This window comes from Centrocercus urophasianus, unplaced genomic scaffold, assembly GCF_019232065.1.
Source record: "Centrocercus urophasianus isolate 14NV4802_14NV808 unplaced genomic scaffold, USGS_Curo_1.0 seq_31, whole genome shotgun sequence".
In the NCBI taxonomy this organism is placed as follows: Eukaryota; Metazoa; Chordata; class Aves; order Galliformes; family Phasianidae; genus Centrocercus; species Centrocercus urophasianus.
This window is the reverse complement of record NW_024884878.1, coordinates 5,827,331-5,836,231: the sequence shown is the minus strand read 5'-3', so window position 1 is coordinate 5,836,231 and position 8,901 is coordinate 5,827,331. Positions and strand designations below refer to the sequence as shown.

The 8,901-nt window shown below is 40.8% G+C and overlaps 1 long non-coding RNA gene across 1 annotated transcript; it reads left to right on the top strand.

Annotated features, from left to right (window-relative positions):
* The first annotated feature begins 975 nt into the window (after positions 1–975).
* Positions 976–7,189, top strand: LOC122166020. The gene is made up of 3 exons (XR_006170647.1): positions 976–1,282; positions 5,486–5,587; positions 6,709–7,189. It is a non-coding gene; the product is annotated as an uncharacterized LOC122166020 (long non-coding RNA).
* Positions 7,190–8,901: the final 1,712 nt, after the last annotated feature.

The window sequence follows — 8,901 nt, the reverse complement described above, 5'->3', positions numbered from 1 at the left end:
TGCAGTTGCGTCAGTGAATCAGTATTGTGTGACCACAAAGGACAAAAGAAGCAGAGAATCTCATAATCATGTAGGCCTGAAGGCATCTCTAGAGATCGTATAGCCCAATAACCCTGCTAAAGCAGGTTCTCTATACTAGGAAACTGTAAAGGGAACAACCTTATGTGATACAAACAGTTGGTATAAAAAGCAACCCTGGCATAGAGACTGCCACCAATTTATACAGCATCCAAACCAGAACAGGCAAAAATGTGTCTTCAGAAAGTTGGAACAATTCATGGAAGATGGATTATTTGGGGATAGTAAGCATGCAATTTTTGTTTCCCAACTATATCACCATTACAAAGAAAAATCAGTGAATGATGGGGGGTAACAGAAGCCCAGATTTCTGTTGCTTGAATACCTGTGATGATGCATTGTGAGATCCAAGGGGTAATAACATCAGTGAGAGCTGGCTGTGACCTTGCTAACCCTTGCACAGAGCAGCCTAGCTCATACCTGGACTCCATTTGGACATGTCTGTGAGTCTTGGACCACTGGGTGGGGATTTGTTTATGCTGCGCAGTGGGGCTGCTGGCAGCTGCTCTCAGTACCCACCCACGCAGCACCACCTGTGTTTCCCGAGCCCTGCCTGGCTCAGGCAGCAGCCGCCCTGTGAGGAACACTCGCAGCAGCGGAGCTGAGTGGTGTGGGGTTGGCTGGGTCCTTAGGGGCAGCTTGTAGAGAGCAGGGGACAGGTGGGCTTCCTGTTGAGGGACTGGGTCATGGCTACTTCCAGCCCAATGACCATGGCCTATCTCTCTCTTTTGTACTTCGTGGCAACCTCTGCTTGCTGGGGCACCAGTGCAGGGGAGCAGCTTTAGGAGCTTGTCTCTCCCAAGCCCACTACCTGGGGTCATGGAGGTGGTGGACTTGCCCTGTCCGTGGACGCAGTCAGAATGATGTTGCCTATGTCACCCCTTGTCTCCACAGCTACAGCTATGTGCTCCGGTGGGCGAGGAAGAAGCTGAGTTATGCCCTGTGCGGGGGGCAACATAGAGACCATCCAATAATTGGTGAGATCAGACAAAGATAATCTGAACTGTTCTGTCCTGCAGCCAGCAGAACACTCTGATGATGGCTTGCAGGATGAACAGGGGCCTGCAAAGCCAGTGCTCATGGCTCCTGAACACAACTTCCCTCTCGAGATCTGGGCCGCATTTTTCCAGGAGCATTCAGAAGATCTCAAATCAGCTCTGCAGCGGTTTCAACGAGAGATCGAGGGGCTCTCCAGCAAGGAGTGGTAAGAAGTGCTTGTGCTTGTGGAGCAGGGCACTGCTGTGGGCTTCCTGTGTGTGTACATTGCTGCAGGTGCTGTAATCAGTGTGAAGAGACTCGTTAAAATCCTTATCGCTCTGTATGGCCCCGAGTTCTGCTGGCTGCAGGACTCCTAGCATGCCCATGCTGCAGGAATGTAGGGAGACAGCCCAGTGGCCACCCCTGGAGCTGCTGCATCCCATTAGGGGCCTTCTGCCCCTGGCCTGGGCTGCTCCGCCAGCCTTGAAGGCCCAGGCACTGAGAGCTCCCTGACATTCTTTGTAGGCATCCTGGGTACCCTACCACAGCCCCTGTGTCCTCATTGGAGCTAGGGCAGGTGGTGACAGTTAAACAAGCATAGTTCAGTTGACTTGTGCTTTCATTGCTTTTGCATTTTATGTTGGATGAACTCAAGAGGTAAAGCACGATTTTCAGCTGAAGTAAGAAGTTGATCAATATTTTTGTTTTATGCATTTTTATATTGAAAACAAGTACATTTAAAAATATTTTATTACCAGCTTTTTCATGAACTCTTGAATAATTCGGAAATTAATTTGTAAAGAGATTGTGACTTTTACAGCTTAATAAAAAAGGGAAAGGACTCCTACAGGAATGTATTTCCAGCCTTCAGATAAATGTGTTAATGTTTATTATTATTAGTATACTGCCATACCTCTGTTTCTCATAATATTCATTAAGTAACATTCATGTCTTTCTTTTTCTATGACCCCCAATCTTTCCTAATGCAAGAAGTAGACTTCATCCTTTCTCATGAAATGATGCAAGGATAGTTATGTTTGGAAAAGCAAACAAGTTAATTGCTACATCTTTACGTGTAATGTATGGTACAAGATTCTCTGTGCAGTTTTTATCAGTGGACACTTTGCACTAAAATCTGAACTACTAGCACTTTACACTTTACGTTTAGGCTTCACTGTGCCTAGATGAAACTTAGGAAAAAGACATCAAACAAATACGGTCAATATATTCTACTATATCCAATACAAAATCTGTTCTTGTTTTCAGTGGGAATTAATCAATTTTTTTCTTCCTAAAATTGCTCAAGGCAAGCAAATGTTATGTTGGAGGGTCACAGCTGTCCAACTCAATTCTAGTACTCCTCCATTTTGTAAAGCTGTACTGCCTGTGTGTACTCGATGTTCTATTCTTACTACAGGCATACGAAACTGAAACTATTGTTTTAGGAAACAGTGATTTTGTTTTGGTTGTCAGTCCTACGTTCACTGAAATTTATGTAAATTCCAACTATGTTTTCTTTTGCATTAGACTCCAGGCTTTGGGATGTATTTGGGATATATCTGTTGAAGGTGTTCTGTGCTCTTACTGCATTGTGTTCTTGTCATTAGTAAAAACAAAGGCTGTCCCTGTGTTGAGCACTGCGGAAAAGGAAAGAGGCTTGGAAGGGAAGAGCCTTGGATGAGGGCAGCCAGTAGAGCAAATCGTCATTATGCTTGAACAGTTTTTCACTCTTGGCCATGTTACATGACAGAGCTGTTTTCAGCTCTTGTGCTAAATGACCAAGCTCGGCTCCAAAGAGAACATACTGCTGCTTGCAGTTTTGTAATCTTCATCAGAAGTTTCAGCCCCATTTTCTTATATAACTTTAACATAACTTTTAATAGCCTGGTGGATTCTTATGGAAGTCTCGTTGGCTTTTTAAAGAATCTATCAGCTTCAAGTTAACCTCGATCCAGCCTCTTAATATCACAGGATTGAAGCTTTAAGCACCTGTTTTTACTAGAAACATGGGATGGAATCACTTAACGCAGCATGGAGATGTTTTTTATATCTGTTAGAGTATAAATAGAGTTCATAAATACCTCCCCAACCGGGGGGGGGGGGGGAAACATCAGAGCTCTGTAGTCACAAAGTAGAGACCAAAGGCCCTGAATCATACCTGTATAGAAAGAGGTACTTTGGTTCTCTTTTGCTGTTTTCTTTTCCATTCATTTGTGGTTTCAGTTCTTCTCCCAGACTTAACATTTACATTTTCCCTCTTCATAATTTATATTTATACACAAAACACCAAAACACACTCTTAATTTTGCCCTTCTTTTAAGCATGTCAGTTTAAAACCTTGATACCAATACACGTTAACCAGATTTCATCCAGCCCTTTCAAAGAGCTTCGAGTCTCTAGAAATCAGGAGGCACCTGCACAGGCCTCTACTTGAGAGTGTACACAAGTTGTACTCACAGTACAGCAAACAGTGTGACAGTATCTGATAGGAGTTTAAGATGCTGTGATTTACAGGCCTCCTTGTTGTATACAATCCCCAAAACATTGTCCTCAACATGCCAGAAGAAAACATGATTAGTTTGAAACCTCCTTGTGAATCAAAAAAAAAAAAAGGTCTCATTTAATAGAATCATAGTATGGGTTAGGTTGGAGGAGACCTAAAAGATCATCCAATTCCAACCTTCTTGCTGCAGGCAGGTTTGCCACTCACTAGATCAGGTTGCCCAGGACCCCATTCAACCTGGCCTTGAATGCCTCCAGAGACTGGGAGTCCATAACTTCTCTGGGCAGCCTGCACCAGGACATCACCACCCTCTGAGTAAAGAATTTCTTCCTAACATCTAATATAAATTTCTTTTTAGGTTAAAATCACTCCCCCTTGTCCTTTCACTATCAGAATGCATAAAAGTTGGTCCCACACCTGCATGCAGCTCCCCTCAAGTGCTGGAAGACCACAATGAGATCTCCCCAGAGCCTTCTCTTCACCAAGCTAAACTAGCCCAACTTGTTAAACCTTCCTTTGTAGAAGTTCTCCAGCCCTTTGATCATCTTTTTGGCCCTGCTCTGGACCCATTCCAACAGCTCTGTACTCCTTCTCTATGGGGACCCCAGGCTGGGACACAGTGCTCCAAATGAGGCCTCTAAGGGCAGAGCAGAGGGGGACAATCCTCTCCCTCTCCCTGCTGACCCCCCTTCCTGCTGATGCAGCCCAGGATACCGTTGACCAGCTGGGCTGCAAGCGCATACTGCTGACTCATGTCAAGTTTTTCACCTACCAGGACCCAAAGTTCTCCACAGGCTCCTTTCAGTGAATTCTCTCAATGTGCTCATGTCTGGGGCTGCCCTGACCCAAGTGAAAACACCTTACACTCGGCCTTATTAACCTCATTAGGTTCTCATCATGCCTGTCCATGTTCCTCTCGATGAAATCCCTGCCTTTTGTTGTGTTGACTGCATCACCTAGCTTGGTGTCAACAATAAACTTGCTGAGGGGGCACTCGATTCCAATGTCTAAGTCATGATAAAGATACTGAAGAACACTGGTCCCAAGACAGACCCCTGGGGAGCACTACTTGTGATTAGCCTCCACCTGGACATAGATACATTGACAACAACCTTCTGGTTATGACTGTCCAATCAATTTGTCCACCAAATAGTCCAGCCTTCAAATCTCTGCAATTTTGAGATAAGCGTGGGGTGTGGGCTGTATCAAAGGCCATGTACAGGTACAGGTAGATGATGAGACTGCCTTTCCTTTGGCAACCATTGCATCACTCCATCATAGAAAGCCACCACAGTGGTCAGGCACAATCTGCCCCTGGTGAAGCTTTGCTGGATGTCTTGGATAATCTCACCCCTATTTAAATTTGTCCTTTGCACAGAAAGCAATGTAAGTAGTTTTCCTATTTGCGTAAAATTAATTGCAGATAATTGCAAAATTATTCCACAAAGAATGTATTTATTAATAGTTTTCTTTTACTTTTTAACTACATTTTATTGTTTGTGCTTATACAAGTGCCAGCTCATCAGCTACTCTTGATTGATATATCTGGTTATGTTGATTACAGTTTGTATCACAGCATAACGTTTCAACTGAAACAAGTTCATAAGTAATGATTTTATTACTTAATCCTTAGTCTGTGAGGGGCGGATACAGTCTTCAATGTCTTTATATTAGAAAATGGATAGATTTACAGTAGTGATGGTCTTAGGTACCAAATTAACATGGAATGTGAATTGACTGCGTTCATACTCAGAGTATCTATCCATGTGTATAAACATAGAGCACACCAGGTTTACTAGGATATCATAATTGCAAATTGGTGTTTTTTTACTACATATAATTTCACTTTATTTTTTCAGCTTCCATGGACTAGAGCCATGTTAGTAGAAGTTTCCTTTCCTGCTCTTTTTCTCTCTCTCTTCACAGTTAATGAGCATCTGAACTTCCAAGGAAACAAGGTGATTAGGATAAAAAAATAATCAGAACAAATCCCCCTTGATTGGAATGAAAGGAACAAAGAAATGACAAGTGAGTGCCAAACTATTTGCAGACCACTTACACAGTCCTAGAAAAGAATCTGTCTCTCCCTAAAGATTTCTTCCAGTGAAGTGCTAAGCTCAAAGTCTTTTGTTCTACCTTTATAATTTTCCAATTTCCATTATTTTTGCAGGTTTTCCTGTTTTATTTACGGGAATAAACTGAATAGCTATGTGCTACTCTGGTATTTTAAAAATACAAGGAAAAAGAAAAGGAGTACAATATAACACAAATGTAAAGTTTTTATTATAGCCTGAGAAATGTTTAATGTTAAAAACAGAAGCACAATGTACATTCACATGCTTTTTAAAGAGTTCTGTGAACTTGTAAAGCTCTGAAGAAAGAGTTTTATGGACAAGAGGGAAGAGGAAGAGAGACTAATGTCCTGTGAACTCTATCAACGAGTTTTATTATAGTGATGTCCTTAAAAAAAAAGTTATGGTACTGCATGTTTCTAAAGCATATGGTGAATTTATAAACACCAAAAATTTCAATTTATCTACATTTCTTCATTTGATCTTATGCAGTCTTGAACTGGCAGAAAAGAGAGTTGCCAGCATCCCCCCAGAAAGCAATGTAGGAATTGTTATGCATAAACTCACTTAATGCTCCAGTTCAGATATGTAAACCTGCCTGGTCAGGAAAGATTTGTGTGATAAAAATGCTCCTTTGAAAAAAATTGAAGTTCAGTGACAGCTTAGATTCTCACTGAAGTCTTAAAAAGTTGAATTTAGAAAAAAGAGTGAGAAGTTCCCATTTTGTGAAAAAAAAAAAAAAAAAAGGTTGGAGAAATAGAGGGGAGGTAAAAGCAGAAAATGCTTTTTGTCCTTAGAGAAAGGGTAAAGAATTACAAAAATGCTGTTTTCTGCAAGGCAGTTAGTTTGAGATTTAAAACTTGCTGATTTCATATTCTAATGTTTACGAATTTATCTCAGGCTGGATATGTTTTAGACCAGCAAGCAAGAGCCTTTCAGAGCAGCAAATGTAGTTATGTTCTCATTAAGCACTTGTATTCGTTTCTTTCTCCATTAAATAAAAATAAGAACATGCAATTTATTGTTTCATCCTTCTCTTCACCTTCACAATTTACTTCTGCTCTTTTCTGCTGCTAGAATGATAATGTTTTCGGGGAAAACTCCAAAGAGAACATCTCAGAAGAACACAGAAAAAAGATGTTGAGCTCCTGCAAGAGGGTGAAGAGGTAAAGGAAACAGCTGTCTTGAGATGTAGAGTCTAGTTTGTTCGCTCATAATGATCGGCAGGAACGGAGGATACTTTTCTGATTCTAAGTCTAGGACCAGCTGTCCTTTTTGGTGCTGAATGTACCAATATGAATGGAGATGATTACCACTCTTGAACTATCCTATAAAAAGAGTAAGTCTGGAGGCACTTTCTAATGTAAATACATGGAAGAAAGAAAATGAACTGGAATATTTTTTTACGAAAACAAGTACTGGAGCATTGCAAGTCACATTCATACTCTTCCTGTGTCTTTGGCACAGACGTCTCTCCTTGTATAACTTGAGTGAAATGGGCTGTCAATTCTGTTTGTGTGAGAAAAGTGTGGTTTCCTTCCATCTAACCATTGCCTCTCCCTACAACATTAGGGTAAAGAAGGACCTGTTGGTGGTTTGTTGGATTTTGGTTTTTAACAGTGACCAAGTATGAAGGCCACTAAGATCAGAAACAATGGTTAAGATGAAGAGCTTGAAGACAACTGGAAAACAGAAAGGGCAAAGGATTCCTTCGTTTCAACAATGTAAACCTAACTGTGGAGGCTACAGAGGTGAAAAAAAAACAAAACAACCCACTGTGCTAAGTTTAAAAAAAGCCAGATCAGTTGCAAATAAAGACAGATGAACTTTGTCTGAACAAAACAAGGAGGGATTTGAAGCTTATCTAGATAAATGGGATTTCGATGTTAAAGCATGCTTTTTCTCATGGGCATCATTTATTTTAATTATCCTACTGAGGGAAAAGATTATACTTTGGACAGAAGGAATTTTGCTTCAACATCTTGACCTAATTAAGAGTTCATTGACATTTTATATTTGAATTTTGTCACTAACATGCACATGACCTTGGAAAATCATACTGGTTATTGTTTCATAAAACAATCTCAGTCATATGAAACATAATGGGAAAGATCATTTATTTTTCTGGCTTTGAATATGGAAGGATTTGTCCACTTACATGTTATAATGCTAAAAGCACTGCACAAACTGCCTAATAAAATTTAACTTCTTGGGCTTGGATTGCTAAATAGTCTGCATAGTTGTGGCAAAAGGTTAAATGGCAAGACACTTACTTCACCAGCAGAGGTTCTTGGCATGTCACGTATGAACATACAGAACATACAAAATGCACTGTGCTCCTTCACTTCAACAACCAATACAGGCAGCATGAACAGTGTGTGTCTTTCTGCAAAGCTTATAGGTCTGCTCTTTTGACATGACTTTTGTACACACTGTCCTCCCATTGGGTTTCTGGTGGGGTAGGGAGCAAGAGAAGCTGGGGGGTTGTATTCAGGCTATGAATGTAAGAGGAGGAGTTTAATAGAAGAAAAAAATTTATAGCCAAGAAAAGTGATACTGAGTGTTGCTATCTTGGGTTTTGGGTCAAGGCTTGTGTGGTGGAGCGTTCAGCTTCTTTGTCACAAGGCCATAACGTTCAGAGCTGATAGCTAGTAAGTTTATCCAAAGGTTTTCAAAATGGGAAAAATTCCATCTTCATTTAATAAAACATATTTTTTGAGAAAATTTTAGATAAAATTCAAGAGGGTTCTTGAAATATGACAAATTTGCTGCTAAGAGGTAGAAAGTGTCCACCATAGACTTCTGTGTTTTGGGAGGACCATTTGTTGTGATTAAACTTCCTGAAAGCATTGGAAGAGATTTGTTTTTCCTCTCTCACACATTGAAAACAAGTTTTGAAACCTTAAGAGCTGTTGTGAAACAATCATCTGGCAGGCTCTGCTACATCTTCCTTCCAAATATTTTAAAATTTATATTGTGTCTAACACACCATTTTTCCAGAGAGTTACTGGAGACATGCAGTCTCTGTCTGCTACCTTAATTCTATATTTAAGAGTGCTTGAAGAGTTTGAGGGATCCATTCAGGTTGCAAAAGCTCTGAAGGTAGGAAATGACGTGGCTGAAGGGTTTGACTCTTTAGACATAGCTGCTCTCTCTGAGCAAGGCAGCAGTATCATGAATAAGGCATGCTGAATCAGGCTTACTGTCTTACAGGCAAATCTGACACGCTGGACTAAGTGAGTATTTACTATTGATTTCAAAAAACATCAG